At 31.0% G+C, this 17,877-nt stretch overlaps 1 long non-coding RNA gene across 1 annotated transcript; it reads left to right on the forward strand.

Moving 5' to 3' along the window:
• The first annotated feature begins 12,577 nt into the window (after window positions 1–12,577).
• Window positions 12,578–14,706, forward strand: LOC112720316 (uncharacterized). Its single transcript, XR_003162116.2, has 3 exons — window positions 12,578–13,421; window positions 13,494–13,898; window positions 13,978–14,706. It is a non-coding gene; the product is annotated as an uncharacterized lncRNA (long non-coding RNA).
• Window positions 14,707–17,877: the final 3,171 nt, after the last annotated feature.

Consider the following 17,877-nt stretch of genomic DNA (forward strand, 5'->3'; position numbering starts at 1 on the left):
CAACATGCAGAATCCTTGTTAAAAACGTATCAACTGTTGATTCGATGTGATTCCAACATGTGACCTAGATCGTGAGTACTCTGTCTATAAAAATCGAAGATCATCACCACTTTACTTCATTGCGAGAGAGGTGTTTTAGTGTATTGTTGGTGTGACCAAAGATGCTGCAAATATAGTGATATACCACAACGATGAGATTATACGAATACACATGAGGGGTGAGTTTTGTGTGTGAGAATTTATTTTCGTTTGTGGTTCCATGCACTATGACGTTTGCAGAATTATAATACGGTTTCTGTCAAAGTATAAAGAGTGATATTTTAAAGAAGGTGGACAATATTCTCTACAAGAGTCCGATTATCGTATGCGGCGGCCTAATAAAGTTTGACATTATGCCAATCGTTGACGAAATAATCATTTAGCATATGTTTCATATTCACCAGCAAACTCAGGTGCAATACCCAAAGATTGAGTTATATGTTGAGTTTGAACATATAGCTGTAGATGGAATTCAACATGACCCAGAGGTGAAAGATGTCATTGCGAAGAGGATTTTGAAACTACCTACGAAGCCGGTGACAAGGACGAGGTAGTCGCAGAAAATATAGTGGTTCCACTCACAGTCAGTCAACCCACGAACGTTCCACTTTTTATGCGTAGCTTGAATTTTAACGCCATGCATACACCAGAACTACTAATACTGGGTTCATTGCCAAAAATCGCCATGTTATAGTTGACCAAGAAATTATAACTACTATTTGTCCATTCGGTCACAATCTGTCCATCAACTGGTAAGTCATATATATGTGCCACATCTTCAAGAATCATCGTAATATTTTGTCTGAAAAATCATAATAGAAAAATTCAGAAAATAATTTATTATTAATTATATTATTTATTAACTTTAATAATTATAAATTCAAGTAAAATAATCTGATCACAAAAAATAAAATTATAATAAAAAAATCTGAAAAATGATTATTTCTGAAAAAATTATAGATGATCTTAAAATAATATCTGAACAGAAAAATAATGTAAAAAAAATAATAACCGAAAAAAAATTACAACCTAAATTTATATTACTAAACTAATATAAACAAAATAAACAGTATCAAACTAATATAAACAAAATAAATAGTAATAAACTTATATAATTAGGATGTTCTAAATAATTGATAATATATTCTGTCAGTGCCAGCGATGTATAATTACGTACCATTTTTACAAAATGTGTCTATAATTTTTTTATGCGTAATACTCTCACTTTCAATATACTACTTGCTCTCACTCTCACTACTAGAAAACTAGTTATTACAGACGGATATTTTCGACAGATTTTATCCCACGAAAATACAGACGGAATTTCAGAGGAATTTTTTGTCGAAAAATAAAAAAATGAATTAGCATAAATTACAGACGGAAAAGAGAATCGTCGATAATTCCGTCGGAAAAATTAATTTTTTTTCGTGGGAAATGATTACAAACAGAAAATTCGTCTGTAATTAAATAGATAAAACGCTGCGTTTTATTAAATTATTACAGACGAAAAATCCGTCTGTAATTTAAAATTTTCCGTCGGTAATTTTGAGTTAAACCTAACGATCTACACTCCAAACGAGAGCTTCACAGTCCATTCTTCCTCTCCATTCACGCTCCAAACCTTTCTCCTCAGCGCCTTCATCCACCGCATTCTTCCATCATCAACACCTTTGGGACTTCCATCACTCTCCTCGTCGTCAATCATCGTTATTCCCATCCTGTCCCTTCTCTTCCCCTCTTTTACAAGGATAAACCTAATCCTCCTTCAACGACTTTTTCTTCTCTTCAAACCTAACACCGATGGTGAGTATTTGAATTTTCTACTATATTTTCTTCCAGTTTTTAATATAATGAAATTCCATTATTACAATATAATTTTCATGTCGTATTAGTTTAATTGCTGCTTAATTTCATTTTCGATTTGGGATTAAGCTAGCGTTTGCCTTTGATTTTGTGATTTATTTGGTTGCTATGATGAATTTTTTATTTAATCAAAGCATTTGGAATGATACACGTAAGATGTTTGATGAAAAGTCTCAGAAACGGGATATTAATTTGGAATGACACATTTGGCAATAGTTGGTATATGAGTGTAAGAAAAGTGTGTGGGAAAAAAGTGGAAAAGAGGAAGAGGAATATGCCCCACTACTGATCAAGTTTACATTGAAGAAAATAATGAGCAATATATTATTAGAATTTAGGCTATTTATGTTTACGACTTCATGCCTTCAGATTATATTCTCTTCTCGTGAATTTATGCTTGCTTAGTGTTTATTACTTATGCATAACTGTTGGACTATATATGAACATGTACACCTTTCTTTATTTATTTAGTTTTAATGTGATGCACCTTTCTTTGTTTTTGTCAACATGGATGTGCTCTTTTATTTTTCATTCTTGTAGTCCTCCGGTCCACATCTTTTGTTCTTTTTCTTCTTGTTCCTTTTCTTATTATAATCAATCTAGATTTTCAATTATATATAATTAAATAATAATTTTCAATTATATATATATAATTTATGCATTCGGTTATATTTTCATTTCTTAATTTAGTTTGTGTTTGTGCAGTAAACTGATTACAAATAGAATCTCTAGTCATGCTAGATGAGTTTTGACATAATTAATAAGTTTTGAGTAATTTTGACACACTTAATAAGTTTTGAGTAATTTGAGGAACAAAGAGAAGATTAAGTAATTTATATTGGACATTATTTTTATCAATTAAGCAAGAAACTCCAGAATTTTGAATAGAAATACCTATGCTAGTTTTGTCTCATTTACTGACATTTTCAGCAGGGCAAGTTTGAGATTCACCAATATATATATATATATAAAGCTCATTTAAGTAAAATTCAAGTGCACAAGTATTTAAATTGAAGTTGGAACATGGACGTATAGCACTAAACTTTGCATGCTGTTGTTTGTATTTGTGTTGCATTATTTGGTATCTCTGTACGATTCATCTTCTTTTGGTTTCTGTAACAGAGACTGGCAGTGAGGATGATGGCCTTTTGGATCTGAGTGAAGATGATTTTTTCCTCGCTTGGAGTTCTAGTGATGAAGCAGATGCAGATGATGAATGGACAGACAAAAGTACGAGGTGGGTAGAGATGTTTTACAACTTAAGCAGTTATTATATTATGAAAATTCATATACTCGCAGCAAGGTAAACGATGTTAAGAAGAGCAACTGTAGTATACCTGTTTGTGATGCTGGTATGGTCAAATTGAAGCCAGTAAATGGGTGTCAATGAGTAGTCAAATTGTTGATGCTAGTATGGTCAAATTGAAGCAAGGTAAACGATGTTAAGAAGAGCAACTTAGTTACAAGAGTTTATTAGTAGTGGGTGTTAGCTGTTAGTACTGATGCTTTTCTATAAATATATATAGTGCCAGCCCCCTGTTTCAATATACATATTACTCTATCTGTTTCTGCTCTTTCACTTATTATTCTCTCCATTCTTGTTCTTGTTGTGAGATTCACAAATTAACAAACAAGAACATGGAGTGGTGGGTGTCAATGCCAAAGGTGGAGTTGCATGCTCATCTCAATGGATCCATTCACTAATCATTCGTTGGTATTATCCCCTTTTTACTTATTTAATCACAATAATTTTCTTATGACTCCAGAGATATGTGAATGACCACAGCGTTAGGTACTTGGTTGTCACATCTGCGTCACTTAAATTAAACGGAAAATCTTCTTCTTTTCAGGATGTATGGTGTGGCCCTGGAATTGGACTCGCATCAGATCATGCTTCTGCTTCTGTGGATTGTGTGGTGGCAAGGAAGAATGCTTCTTCAAGAAGGAACCTTGATGCTGTTGAGAGAGCAACACATAGGTATTATGCTTCTAGTTATTCCTATTTCTTAATTGATGAAAGTAGGACAAGTGACAAGTTTTATCAATATATGGTATTATGTAACCTTATATTCCTAGTGTATTATCCAATTTATACATGAATGACCAAAATAAAAAGGTCATGTGACTTTTTCTTAATTGATTATGTAGCCTTTTTAACAACCATACATGGTTACACAACTACCATTTTCTCTTGCTCTTGCATAAAAATAAAACTACTCTTCTGACTAGATACATCCTTTTATATATGTAAAATACATGTTAATTGAGGGCACTGATTCTGTATGTATGAATGTGAAGAGTGAATTTGATTAGTTAGATCTTTCGTTAATAGTTAATATTATAATATAAAGCCACTTTTTTTAAACTCCCAAAAAATGTTCTGAAGATTGGGGGAAAAGAACAGATTCTTTAGAGCAAACACTAAGCAGGTTGTTCATTTATTTATATTTTTATTGATTTAACAAAAGATTAACAAATTAGAGCAAGGGCTTAATTCATAACTTTTTTTTCTTATGAACTTTATATTTTTATTATTTATGCCATTTACAACCTTTTAAATTATAGTTTAAATTAAGATCATACTTTTTTTTATCTTCTTGAGGCAACTCTATTAAAAAATTATAAAGATTAACTCTCTTGTGTTAATAAACCGAGACAATGTTTATCTTTCTATACTTAGCCATTTCTCTGTACTATGGCTACCCTTTTCACACACAAGTTTTACTTTTAAAATGAAAAGTTCTTATTGGTGCCAATTTTTTTCACTTTTTTAAGGATAATAAACTAGATGCTTAGAAAAGAGAACAAAAAACTAAACTTTTTCATGATAGCTCCTTTCTTGCTTACAGTATTTGTATGGTTTATTGCAGTGGATGATTAATGTTACTGTTGATTCTGATTTTACACCATTTCATGTGTAATGAGGGTGGTCAGCAGCAGCACACACTTCATCAAATAAGATTATTTTGCTTTATTTGTGAAGACTATTCTAATTAGCAAGATAAAGGTTTACTTTTCTTATGCCATCGAATTTTATTTTACCTATTTATAATATTTATGAAAATATATTTTTAATTTATCTCATGATATAGACAAAAGATGTTGTTGTTGTTACTTTCGCGTAAAGCGCGAGTCTAAACCTTGATTTTATTTATTGACAAGGTTTTATGTTTTTCAGCATTCTTTTGCGTTGGTTGCGCTCATGGAATTCTATTATCAGTTGGGTGGGGCGTGCGGTTATGCAAAAACTGAATGTTAGTACCTAGGTATGTGTTTTTGCTCTCATCTTCCCATTGCCAATAAAAATAATACTCTCTCTCTCTCTCTCTCTCTCTCTCTCTCTCTCTCTCTCTCTCTCTCTCTCTCTCTCTCTCTCTCTCTCTATCCATCCCCAATCACAATCTCTTATTCTTTCTTTTCATCTGTAGGAGTTCAATCAACTTTCTCAACTTTTACTGACACTGAAACACAATTTCCTCATTGTCTATTTCTTCAGGTATCACATCGTCATATAAATTCTTTCTTTGCTGTTACAACTTACAATTATGCCTCTCACTCTCACTCTTTCACAATTCTAAACCTTTTAACTCATCACTTTGTTGCATTAAAACATAGAGGTATGCTTATAATTTCCTTCTCTAGTTAATTATTATGCCAGCTATGCCATTATAGACTAGACAATTAATTTAAGCATATAACAAGTTCCTATTATCATGATAAAAGTTCCAATTCTAAATGCTATCATTCAATTTTTACAGGAAGAGTTTAAGTCAATCTTCCTTCGAACAAAGGTACAGCTGACTATCTTTCCTTTTGTTTTATTTTATGATTTCAGGAAGAGTTTAAGTCAATTTTTGGTTTTTTAATATTTGCTTAGTGTCATAGAGTTTGGATATTCTTTTTAAAATAGGGTTGTTCTCAGATCTTGTTTGAGTGCAAAGAGACCTGAGGGATCTCTATGTCTCTCTTTGCAGTTAATGGTAACATTCCCCATGGAAATTCTTTTATAGACAACATTTGATTTTTCATCTTTTTCAAGATCTATGACACCACTGCCAGAACCCACCGCTTTGCGACGTCGGGAAGGTCTGAAACTGTCTAGGTGGTAATCCCGACAGCTTCACTTCTTCTTTCTGTCAAGATATCCAAATGCCAATTCTTTCATTTGCTAGTTATTCTGTCATTCAATTTCATCTTTCACGTAGGTAAGAGCCACCCTCGATGTAGTTGAGGAAGTCATAGAAGAAAGAGATCTCGATCCCTTATTTTCAGACAGGTATTGTCTGCTTTTGCCTATAACTGAAGTAGCTTATATAGGATGTATATATTTTTTATATATATTTAAAATTTATCATGTGTACATTTAATATAGAGAAGTGAAGTTGGCAGTGATAATGGGGCATTAAAGTATACAACCACTATTTGATAATAGTTCAATTGAGAGTTTTCGTTTAGCTCTTCGTATATTTTGGTATTAAAGTATATGATTGTACTTTGTTATGGCAGGTATACTTTATTTTGGATAATGCTACTACTTAGCAACCTTGCATTCAGCTACTATGTGGAGGTATTATGTCTTCAAATTTTACTACAGTTCCTCCTTTACCCTCCTTTAAGAAGCTCATGGTTCTTGCTTTCTAAGAGGAGATGTGATTCTCTATTTACTGATTCTTTTATAGAAAATTGTTCATGCAAAAAGAGACTACTTCTGGAGTGCAAAATGCTTTAAATAATATGTTTTATTTTTATTCAAGCATTCCAATTCACTCCAATTCCAATTCGGATTTTGATTCTATTTCAGTCCGGAGATGTCAAGATTAACTTTCAACGTGAAGCTTGATGCTGCCGATGCAATTTAGTTATCTATTAATATTTTAGATTATTCTATCTTTAAGTGCTAAGTGTAATTTGTGACATTCATGTAACATTAGGATGGTCATCTTATTTTTTTTGGGTATCTTTTTATTAAGACAGTGAGATATTGGCCAATGATGTTGAAAAATAACATCCAATTTTATAGGTATCATGTAATGAATATTATGTTTATTTATGTGATTTTTGGCTTTCTTTTTTCAATTTACAGTGTTTGATGGAGTAAATTTAGAAAACAAACCTAAAGTATTCATTTTGCAATGGAAAAATTAAAAAAAAAATTCTATTTTACCTTACTGACGGACAGACGAATTTTCTATCTGTAATCAGAGTGTGAGATGATTTTCCAAGGTTCAAATTACAGACAAAAAATCTGTCAGAAAATCCGTCTGTAATTACAGACAAAAAATCGGTCTGAAAATCCGTCTGTAATTACAGGTGGAAAATCCGTCGAAAAATCTGTCTGTAATTATAGATGAAAAATTTGTCAGAAAATTCGTCTGTAATTACAGACGGAAAATCCGTCGGAAAATCCGTCTGTAATTACAGACGGAAAATTCGTCGGAAAGTTCGTCGCCTGCGGAAAATGGATGGAGAACTTACAGAGAGAAAATCCGTCGGTAACTAGTAAAAATCCGTCGGTAATTTCGTCGGTAACCAAAAATCTTTTTGTAATAAAGACTAAATCTGTCTGTAAATCTGTCTGTATTAATCAATTTTCTAGTTGTGTCTTACTCTCAGCACAATAGTCTCATAGAGTCACAACACATACTCATTCACTCTCAATCTTTCTCAAAAGACTTGCTAAAATCACAATCATAATGAGCACCGAAGCCTCAACCCCCCTTCTCTATTTAAAGGCTCCAAGCCATTATTGCAAGGCTGTTCCCAGAGCATGCATGTCTCCTGCATGCAGAGAAGCTTTAAAAGTGGTCAACACGCAAGAGACGTATTGCTTAGGTCGCGCTAAGTGGTGAATCCCTAGGAAGAATCTCTTGAAAAGCTATAATGACTCCATCAAAACCAGTTAACACGCAAGAGGTGTGTTGCTGCTATCGTGACAAGTGGCAAATCTCTGCAGGAATCTCTAATAAAGCTACATCAAATCTCTACGACGAATCTCTGCAAAAAGCAACACGCATGGGGCTTGTTCGTGCCGTCGTGCCACGACGGAAAATTTCTGATAAAGTTGCACGAAATAAAGCACCACGCAGAGTGCGTATTGTGTCAGGCTTCTCTGAACGTCCATAATACTGCAAAACACCTCAAACATAGATATTCAACCAAAACACCATTACTTTTTTTCATATTAAAAATAATTTCTGCTTTATGAGAAAGGTAATTTAACAAAATTAATGAGTGCAAAGGAAAACTTAAAATGTTTTAAGTGTGAATTATATTAAATTAAATCAAGTTTCTTTGAGAGGAGGAGATTGATAAATTAAGAAAATAAGTGTCTATTCACTTTTAAATTAAAATAGAAAAAAGCATATATGATAAAAAAATTATAAATTCACATATTTTATAATTTTTAGTTCAGATATAAATGATTTTTTTGCAGGTGGATACTTAATAACAAAGAGCAAAAAATTGATATATTTCATGGGAGATACCATACAAGAAGAGATAATTAAGGGAGATGCTGTTCTGAAAGGAATAATTATAACAATCAATTTTTTTTGGAGGAAATAAATTTGAAAGAAGAAGAGATAAAAATAGTATTAAAAAATAAATGTGTGGTTGAGTGGATTAAACGTAAGAATGAGACTAATTGGGAGCAAAAATTCTTAAAAAATAAAGTGATATCTAATAGAGAGGTGTTCAAAAATTTGACCTTGGAATATAGAACCATGAAGAAATTCAAAATAAAAAGACAATGGGAGCTTCTGGCAAATAGTAATTCGACCAAATGGGTGCAGTGAATCTTGTAGCAGCAATAATTATAGAGTTCGACGATAATTTTGAACATGCAGAGAAACATATAATCAACATTGAATTATAGAGCCTAAAATAACTATTGCTTGTTATTGTTGTTATTGTGTAATTTCTGTGAAACTTTTGTAATACTTTAATTATACTGTTGAATTCTGGTTCATTCTTGATGGCAATGTTAAATAATACAGACTGAGAATTCGTATAGACTCTTAACTTTTTTTTTTTTTGGGTTGAGTGGCAAACTAACAATCTAAAAAAAATTATTTTATAAATTTTTTTAATTTAAATTTTTTCCCTACTAAATCTAGGCAGATGTTGTGGAATAGGAGTTGATATATAATTAAAAATAATATTTGAATGTCGAATTTTTTTTCTAAATAATTATATACTACAAAAAATTGTCGGAATAATAAATTGGTTACTAAATTTTTAATGACCGATTTTTGTAGTTAATAAAATTTTAGTCACCAATTTTTAGTCGCTAATTCTTATGGTCGACCGATTTTCAACCAAATGTCATCAAATTATTGTCAAACCATCGGTCGTTAATAAAATTAATTGTTAAATAAACAACTGATTTTTTATCACTAAATTAATTACTAATAATAATCGGTTGCTAAATTGCAATTTTTTTCTAAATCGATCGCCAAACTTGACAAATAATAAAGGGTAAAATTATTTTAAAGTTTATTTGGGCGGTCGACTTTGCAAAATATAACTCATTTAGTCTTGTGATTTTATAATTAACTTCCTTAGTTTGCACTCCATTATTATTGAGGTGCTACAATAGGTGACACATGTAGTGTCAAGTCACAATCTATTTATCTATTTATATTATATAAAAGATAAAATTAATATTGTCACACAATGCTACGTTGGCACTTTGATATTTTAATATTTTATAATTTTACCACATAAATATTATTATATAAATGTCTATATTTTTCATGCATTATCATCCAATTTTGTGTTTTATCTATAATTTTTCTAAAAATCGTTACAATTATATTTATTTTTTATTAATTGTAATCATCAACTCTCACTAATTATTATCATTAATTACACATAATATATTTTCTCTTATTCACTCATTTTCAAATCATAGCCATTAAATTCTTTCGCTTTTTATTCTCATTTTCACTCATATTTATTATATAAATTAATAATCATTTTACACTTTTTCTTTTTTCTCTCTCACATAATTTCATACTTCTTACTATTTTTTTATTCTTACTAATATTTTGCACAATTATTTTTATGATCAAATTTTTGTTTTACTAAACAATTAGCTCCTTTTTAATTTGTATTAGAAGATGAATTTCTTAGAACACTAAAATGTATGTTTTTATAATTTTTTTTTTTGCTTTTTTTAATTGTATTTATTGATTATATATTATCTTGTCGTTAATATATCACTTTTATTATTTCAACAATTTAAAAAATTTTTAATATTATTTAACTATATTAACAATGTTAAAAATTTGCAGTGTTATATTTCATGAAAAATAAAATAAAAAAATTTAATATTACTTTCAGTTATTGAAACATTATATATATATATATATATATATATATATATATATATATATATATATATATATATATATATATATTCAAAGTATCTAAGTATATCCTAAAATGACAAAAAAAATAATAAATAAAAGTGACTACTTAAAAAAAAACAAAAATAAAAATGATTATATAAAATTTTAACTATATTATTTATATACAAAAAATTAATTATTTATATAGAATACATGTTAAAACATAAAATACACATTAAAAATCAATTAAAAATATATGTATTTATAATTATTAATTTGATAACTAATTTTTTGTGAACACATAATATTTTTAATAAAATTAAATGAATAAATTTCAATAGAATATTTTTGTAATGTTTTTTCATTGCATTATACATTTTTTAATCACATAATTATACAATTTTATATTAATTTATATATTCATCTAAATAATTACGCGGGTTTAAATCTAATTAAACTTTATTTGGAATTATCCACTTTTTGAGAGAGAAATGTTTTTCTTTTCTTTATTCTTTTCAGTGTAACTATCACCCAAAACACTTGGAAATTACATTCTCACAGCCCTAAAACGTTTAACACTAGCAAGATCTGCATTAAAATAAATAGAAACATGAGAACGTAAACTGTAAAAAAAATATGATACCGATATTATAGAGTATGATCTTTTTAACATAATATACTGCTATTTCTAAAATTTATTACTAAAATATTATTTTTTTAAAATTATTTATTTATTAGATACACCGTTTTATCACAATGGTACTTTTTTTTTTTTTTTTTGGTGTGTTAACTGAAAGATGCTTATTCTGAGATGTCAACTCAAAAAATATACACATTATAAGAGGTGCTGGGCATATATCTCACAAAAGAGACGCTCAATGCAAAAACACTTTTTCATAGAAAGTGCGAAGTGTAAAAACGCCTTTTATACATTTGTCAAATTAAAAATGTTCTGATTATAATATAAAAACAATGTTTTTAGAATGATTTGTATCGATTTAAAAGACAAAATAGATAAAATTTGTTGCAATTTAGATTGTATCTTTTTTTTTTTTAATTGAATCGTCCAATTTGATTTAAATAATGGTTATTTGAATTTATTTTTTATTCCAATTTAGTTTAAATTATTATGATTTGAATTGGATAGATTCATATCTCATCTAAATTTTATTTAGATTTTATAATTTTAAAATGTTTAATTATGAATTTTAAGTTATTCTTAAAAGCCAATATAGTCACCTAGACTTTCTAAGTACGAATTAAAAAAATACTCACCTACCACCGCCACGTTGACTCCTAATTTATTTTATAAATTTTCTCATATTTGAGAGAATTAAAAAACAATCAAAATGACCTATATATTAAACACCCATGACGTTGAATCAATGTTATATTCTGATCGCTTCCTACGCATCCTTCAACCTTGATTTTGTCTTCTTTGATTATTTGCAGGTGAAAATTCAGGTAGAGTTAACTTTGTGTGAAGATAGTTAAAAATTATTAAATAATTTAATAGATTTGACTAAATTATTGTTTAACAATTTTTAATTATTAATTTTATATGAAACTAACTGCATTTAAATTTTAATTTTATTTATAATATTTAATCTTTTAGTTTTCTTATGTTGTTATTGAACAGTGTTCTGGTGTGGATGGATCTCCGAAGTATAGTTCGTCTTCCGACAAATAACAATAAGTTCTCCATCAGATTGAGTTATATTTTGGCGGTAAGAGAACAAGGGAGTGGATATCTGCAAAAAGTATTCCAAAGTTCAAGTCAGCAAGTGTATAATAAGCTCTGTATTGCTATCTCCAACATAATTTTTTACCTCACTTTTATATCAGAGACGAGGTATAAACGGTTATATTTTCCGAGTATATTACTTAAATGAAGAATAATAGCATATTAGAACGTTATGATGCTTTAGTGATTTATTATTGATAATCGATCTATAGTGTTTATAGCCGAGTTATAACGTATGACCGAATTATCACGGTTATATCATAGCCCCCAAGTTTGGTCTGATATTTTTTTTTATAAAGCAGGTTGAGCTTTAAATAATGAATTATAAGTTAGCGTTTTTGGTTATAAGTATGGAGGCCTCAGTTCAATTTTATTAAAATAAAATAAATGAAAAGAGGAAGTAAATGATTTTGAAGAAAGGAAAAGTCTTATAATTGAATGTATAGAGGTCATCGTTACATTTTCCAATGAAATCAGGGCCGTTGGTTTGAAACGAATCAACGCTTGGGAGTTTATAATGGAACTGAATGGATTCTATTAAATGTGATATATTTATTTAAAATCCTGAATAGTTTCATAAAGATAACTTCTCTTTCTTTAGAAATGTGTTGAAAAAAGGAGTGATAAAAACATGAGTAAAAGAAGTGAATTTTAGTTTCTGTTTTTTGTACAGTTTCTTCTTCTTCATTTTTGCTTTCTAGAAAATGATGGTTGATAAGAAGGGAAAAGAAAAACAAAAAGATGATGATGATGGTTGTTCATACAAGTGGGTCAGTGAGGATGTGAAAATTCGTAGGTCTTAATTTATTGATAAGATATTGTAGGTGAGATTGATGTGTCAAAAATAATGAGGGAAAGGTCTAGGATGAAGATTGAGTTGTTACCATGTCAAAAATAGTGGGTCAGTTGTGTATTGGAAGAACTTTGTGTAAAACTTCTGTTTACTAGTTTTGAATGTAATGTTTTGAAACAATTAAACTGTACTCCTTCGCAACTTCACCCAAATAGTTGGGTGTTTTTGAAGTATTTTGAGATTTTAATGGAGTTTTTGGAAATAAAACCGTCAGTGGAATTGTTTCAAGCTAAAGAGGTTTGAAAAGGAGTTTGGGTTAATATGAATAGCTCCCCTGGCTTTACTATTTTCAAACTTTATAAGTCCTCTTTCAAAGACTTTAAAGAAATATTTCTTAAGGTAAAATCAATAGATGAAAACTTTTCTTTTATCTAGATGAGCATTTAGGTGAGACGTTTTCTCTGGTTTGATGTTCACAAGCGCAACACATTTTAGGTCTAAAGGAGATAAGTGCTAGGAATGAGTGCATAATAGATTATCTGGTAGAGGTTGTGGATAGAAAATTTAATTTTTTTTTTTTTTGATCTACATCCATGGGAAGAAGATAGAATGTCTGTGGTGAACTATCTTGGTAAGAGTTTATAAAACTGTTTATAAATTAGGTAAGTGACTTTTTTTGAAGTTGTTTTCCTTTCTTTTGTAGGTGGAAAGTATCCAGGGTTTCAGTAGCGAGCTTAAGGGATCGGCTGAAGACCAAAAATGTTGAAAAAAAAGGTTGATCATCGAACGCTGATAAGGTGAACGGAGAGGGAGAAGTGAATCAACCAGCTTCGAAGAAGAACAATATTATTTTCAAAAAGAGAAAGGCTAACGTCATCAATTTGTGTGACGATTTAGTGGAGAAGGTGAAGAAAATTTCTTTGGAAGAGCTTACTATTTTCATGAGTAAGCAATAAAAGCTGCATGGGTTTGCCGAGGATGGGACGGTTCCTCGGTGTTGGATAAGAAGTTTCCATTTATGGTCGTTGTTGACGAGGTATTGCAAGCATCCTCCGACATTTTCTTGATTAATGAGGTCGTGGATATTGCTATTGACCAATATCTTCAGGTATAACATTTAGCTTAATTGCATGATGTTTGATGTTCATGAGTTATATATTATATAACTTCTATTTTGTTTTGTTTAGGAGCTGGGATTCTGTTTGGCTAGTATTGGTTGGAGCAAAGAAGGGTGACATAAGAAGCTTTTGCAAAAAAAAATGATGAATCAATAAATTTAAAGGAGGATTTGGAGTTGAAGAAAAATGTGATTGAGGATCTGAAAAAGAAAATGACTGAAAAAGAAGAAGAGCTGAAATCAGTGAAGAACAGCCATAAAAAAGACTTAGAGCTGCTAAAGAAAAAGGAGAGTGATCTTTCCAATATGAAGAATCAAGTGATTGAAGTGACTATGAAGTTGAAGAATTTGGAAAAAGGGTAGAGAGACTGAAATTCTTGATGCTTTCAATGAAGGATTTGAGCGTGCGGTAATGAAAGCAAAGTTTTTGGCTCTGGATAATGATTTCTCTCATATGGATCTGGGTAAAGTAGTTCGTGATGGAGTGTTAATAGATGATGATGAGGCTGCCGAGAAAGAGGATAAAAACCTGGCAGAGTGATGTATGGTTTGTTGTTTGCATTTTGTTTTTGTTTCACTTTGCTTCATGAAACTTGTGATGATTTGGCTTCGACATTTGCCAAATGTTTTGACTCTTTGGATATGTAATAGTTTGTCTTCTAAATAATATTTTGATAATGTTGATTGTTTGATATTTTGATGAGGATTGATTAATTCCAATGAATGAATTATTGGACAGTGGGCAATTAATTGGGAATTTTGTAAAATTTGGCTATATTTGCCAGAAGTTGGTATTGTACTATACCAAAGTTGTTTCTTATTACTCATAGATTTTCTGATAAATTTTCATCTTGATATTTGATGAAAATTATTGTTGCCGAGTTTGTCAATGACTAAGAAATACCAATTTTGATTGGTAAATTTTGTTTTGAAAAGTTTGATTCTGTTTGAGTCAAGTTGAAGAATTATCACTTAATGGATAAAGATTTGACATCATTGAACATCTGAACGATAGAATTTTGAGTCACAATTGTATATTAGACAAATGAATTATAGGGTTGCTGATGAACGGATTTTTCTAGTAAAGAATTCACAATAAATTCTCGTTGCAAGTATAGTTTCTAAACCAACAATAATCCTTTCATACAAAAATTTGGTTGTCACTAAAACAAACCCAATAAAAATAATAACCGAAGTATTCAAACCTCGGGTCGTCTCTCAACGAGTTGACAAAAGAGTGCTATTTTATTAGTCAGGAATTTTTCCAAGAAATTTTAGAGTTGGAGAACGGGAAATTAAAATAATTATGAATTAAAGCAATGAAAATTAATGAGAGAATTTATATAATTAAAATAAAAGCCTTGACCGGGAGAAGATTAATCGAAAGTTCTATCCTTGTTGGATTTTCTCAAGTATGATAGTAAGAGGTTGTTGTTTTTACTTAGTTAACCCTTACCGAATAAAGGAAAGTCAAGTAATTGAGCTAACTCTTATTCACAAGTTCTAATCCTCTCCTTACAGAAGGATTAGCGTTAGTGACTAGAGAATTGGCCAACAATTTCCAATTAAAATCAACACTTGAGTATTTCAACTCAAGGGTCTCCTTTTAATCAACTCCCAAGTCAAGTTGGGAGTCTACTCCATTAACATGAATGCCATTTTCATAAATGATAAAAGAGAAAGAAAAGAAGACATGGAAATTCAAATAAAATAATGACAAAAAATTAATTAAAGATAAAAATAGTTCTTTTCATTAATAAATTCCAAAACCATAAACATCCTTATCTGAACAGGGTTAATGAGTGATTAAAAGAGTAAGGAAATAAGGAAACAAACTAAAATAATAGAAAACTTCAACGGAGGTAGTGATTCTTCTCAATATCCCAACTAAAAGTATAAAATCCTAAAACTATGAATGTGAAAGAAACCTAGAGGAGGTAGTGTTTCTCTCTAAGATTCCAATCTAAAACTCAAAACTATTCCACTGACAATGTGTGTTGAGTCTCTGCTTGTCCCGTGGCTCTAGTATGTATGTCTGGGCTGAAAACTGGGTCCAAACTCAGCCCAAAATTGCCCCCGGTGTCTTTTGCGATTTCTGCACGTGGCGCATGTCACGCGTACGCGTCAGTCACGCGTAAGCGTCGATGGTCTTCTTCGCGTGTCACGCGTACGCGTCAGGTACGCGCATGCGTTGCCATACAATCTCGCTTCTCACGCGTACACGTCAGGTGCGCGCACGCATCGCCATGAAAATCTCCAAATCCGCGCACGCGTGATCCATGCGTGCTCGTCGCTTCTCGCTGGTTGTCTCCTTTACTTCTTGTGCTCCTTCCATTTTTGCAAGCTTCCTCTCCATCCTCTAAGCTATTCCTGCCATATATAGCCTGAAAACACTTAACACACAGATCATGGCATCGAATGATAATAAAGGGGGATTAAAAATATACAATTTAAAGGCTTAGGAAGCAAGTTTTCAATTATAGAACAAAATTGGGAAGAAATTGTAAAATCATGTAAATTATATGAATAAGTGTGCAAAGACTTGATAAAAGCCACTTAATTTAGCACAAGATAAACCATAAAATAGTGGTTTATCAGTTGCCCGTATAGTTATAGCTCGGATTGGTAAGAGTCGTCATTAAAGAAAAAATGAACAAAGAAGTTGGATTTCATAGAACGGCAACAAAATGTTATTAGACCTTTGATTACAAAGGTGTAGGTTGACATACCTCGTTAAAACCTCTCCAAGCAAAATTCTTGTTTTTGGAAAAAATTTTGTGAGTAGAAAAAAGAGTACAAGTTTGTCCCTGTCTTTTAACTGTAATATTGTTTTAAAGAAAAAATATTCCAAGTATTAGGTAAAATTGTACCATCTAAAGATTGAATTTTGTATGCTTCATTGCCTAAGACTTCAACAACTTGGAATGGGTCTTCCCATTTGGTTGCAAGTTTCCCATGAGATGGTGGTCGTCTAGTTTGTTTGGTTTTTCTGAGTACCAGGTCGCCGACTTGAAATGAATGAGGATGGACCTTTTGATTGTATTCCCAAGTTATATTGTGTTGCATTGCTCGGTGACGAAGAGTGGCTATATCTCGGATTTCTTCTATGAAATCCAGATCTAGCTGCCAAGCTTCATGTTGGTCAGTTACTTGTGTTCGCAACGATGATTGAGAGATCTCCGAAGGAATCATAGCGTCGAACCCATAGACTAAGTGGAAGGGGGTTTCCTTGGTGGTACAATGTATAGTTGTGTCGTATCCCCAAAGAATTTCTGGGATTAACTCGACCCAAATCCCTTTAGCATCATCCAGTTTCTTTCTTAAAGCATGTAAGACGACTTTATTTGCTACTTCAGCTAATCCATTAGTCTATGAATGTTCAACTAAAGAAAAATGTTAGTGGATCTTTAAGTTCTGTAAAAAAGATGTAAAATTATGATCGACAAACTGGCGCCATTGTCAGTGATAACATGTTGTGATATACTAAATCTGCATATAATATATTTCTAAACGAATGAAATCATTTGTTGAGATGTGATTTTGGCTAGTGGTTATGCTTCAATCTATTTAGAAAAATAGTTAATAGCTATGACTAAAAATTTGATCTGACCTAGTGCAATAGGGAACGTACCAAGAATATCAATTCCCCATTGATAAAAGACCAACTTACATTAGAGTTATGTAAGAGCTCGGCTGACACATGTATTATTGGAGCATGTTTCTGATAGTTTTTGCAAGTTTTCACCTTTTCATAATAATCTTTCTGTAAACTCGGCCAAAAGAAACCAGCACGAAGAATTTTGGAAGATAAACTCTAAGTTCTCATGTGTGTACCACAAACACCTTCATGGGCTTCGGCTAAAGTGAGATCTGCCTCCAACCTATTCAAACATTTCAATAGTGGACAAGTATAACCTCGTTTATATAGGTTACCATTTAATAGGGTAAAGAAGGAAGCTTATCTTCTGAA

The sequence above is a fragment of the Arachis hypogaea genome, chromosome 11, assembly GCF_003086295.3.
Source record: "Arachis hypogaea cultivar Tifrunner chromosome 11, arahy.Tifrunner.gnm2.J5K5, whole genome shotgun sequence".
Lineage (NCBI taxonomy): Eukaryota > Viridiplantae > Streptophyta > Magnoliopsida > Fabales > Fabaceae > Arachis > Arachis hypogaea.